Genomic DNA, 2,091 nt, shown 5'->3' with positions numbered 1-2,091 from the left:
TCAATGACCTTTGGTGTTACTATTGTAATTGTTTGGGGGGCCCAGGATTGACGCCCTCAGAGATGGCAACTTAGTCAATAAACACTGTCTCTGTTCTGACTGTTTCAAGAATCAGCCACTCTTCCCTCTTCTCTCCTGGGGCCCCCCTCAGAAGCAATATTGAAATTACACTACAACACCCTCCAAGTTTTCAAATGGAAGAAAGTGTCCAGTCTTTTGATCAAAAGCTAGTAGTGACTAAGCTTACTGAGGAGAGCATGTGAAAAAAATACAGATAGGTTGAAAAGTAGGCCTCTAGTAACAAGTAGTTACTCCAAGCTGTGCATGCAAAGGAAATGTTCTAGATGGAAATTCAAAGTGAAAACATAGGTGATAAGAAAGCAAAAATAGTTTTAGTGCTGGCATGTTCTAGAAAGAAGATCAAATCAGCCATCACATTCCACCAAGTCAAAGCCTAATTCAGAGCAGGGCCTTAACTCTCTTCTACTTTATGAAGGTTGAGAGAGGTGAGGACACTTCAGAAAAATGCATTCCATTAACATTATTGAAACAACAATAAAGAATTTAGAATATTCCATAAACTTAGTTATGTCAACAGCAGCAGCAATGTCTGAGAATGTTGACTCCAGTTATGAAAGAAGTTTTACTATAAGATGCTAGTAAGCAACAGCACACACCACAGAACAATCTTCCACAAAAAGAAGAGTTGAGTGATAAGGCAAACTTCACTGTTGTCTTTTTTTTTTTTTTAAGATTTATTTATTTATGCGTACAGAACTAGGGTACAGGCCAGAAATGCAGGGGCGGTGAGAGGACTCACCAAAGACAGAGTGGGGAGCAGAACAGGCCAACTGATGAAGTATACTGCTGAGGGGAGCAGTGGGCGGGTCAGGAGAGGTCTGACAGGCCATGTGGCAACTCTGGGGCAGGCAAGGATGAAACTCATGCGGAGGTGGACTTAGCTTCTTAATGCTGTGCTTCAACCTGCTGCGCCACCAGGGAGGGCCCACTGTTGTCTTATTTTAAGAAGCTGCCACATCACCTGAACCTTTGGCAATCACCACCATGACCAGTCAGCCTCCAACAACATGGATGCAAGATCGTCCACCAGCAAAAAGATTACAACGGGCTAAAAATATAGATGATATTTAGCGATTCTCAGCAATAAAATATGTTTAACTAGGGCATGTGCTCTTTTATACGTAGCTACCGCACATCTTAGACTAAGATATCATGCATAATTTTTTGAAGCATAATTTTTATGGACATTAAGAAGCCACAGCTAGTATGTGATTTGTTTTTGTTGCGAGATTCACTCGATTGTGGTGGTCTGGAAACACATCAGCCATACTATCACACTGTCGGGGTGTGCCTGTATCAGAGGTGTCCATGAATATGTTTGCAGTATTACTCTGTTGTGTTTGCTCGGGCTCTGGGACTAGTCCTGGGCCTCTTCTGCACAGCTTAAGTGAGTCTACTACTTGATGTTTCTGCATCACTAACTTTTGACAGCTGTCCCAAAAAGTTTGCTAAAATAGCTAAAAATAAATAAACTAACACCTTGACCTTACACAAGTATCTATCACGTTTAACAATTTTTTTTTTCTTACTATAGTCTCATTTCATTCTCTCAAAGAATTCAAACAACTGAGGAACCACAGATTGGGACATAAGGGGTTGAAATAAGTAAGAAGAGAGCTGGGATAAGGTTGTTGTAAAAATGGAGGAACTGTCTCAGAACATTTCTTCTCCAGAAGATAAAAAAGAAAATCCTCAGAAAGCCTTCCAAACAGGGGAACATCTGATTTCTTTATAGGCTAGAACTGTTATCTATCTAGTTTCTGCCCAGACTTGCTTTGGAGTTTTTAATGAAGGGGGGGAGGGGCGGTCATCAGTATAATTTACCAGGAGGGTTCTTTCCCAGTCTAAGTCGGATTGGCAGTTGGAGGAAAAAATAGAGCCCAAGTCATCAAAATCCTGGGTTCCCCCACTCTCTCTACAAAGAAAAGAAAAGAAAAAAGAAAAGAAAAGAAAAGAAAAGAAAAGAAAAGAAAAGAAAAGAAAAGAAAAGAAAAGAAAAGAAAAGAAAAG

The sequence above is a fragment of the Condylura cristata genome, unplaced genomic scaffold, assembly GCF_000260355.1.
Source record: "Condylura cristata isolate star-nosed mole 26May11 unplaced genomic scaffold, ConCri1.0 scaffold00005, whole genome shotgun sequence".
Lineage (NCBI taxonomy): Eukaryota > Metazoa > Chordata > Mammalia > Eulipotyphla > Talpidae > Condylura > Condylura cristata.
Note: the sequence above shows the minus strand (reverse complement) of the source record.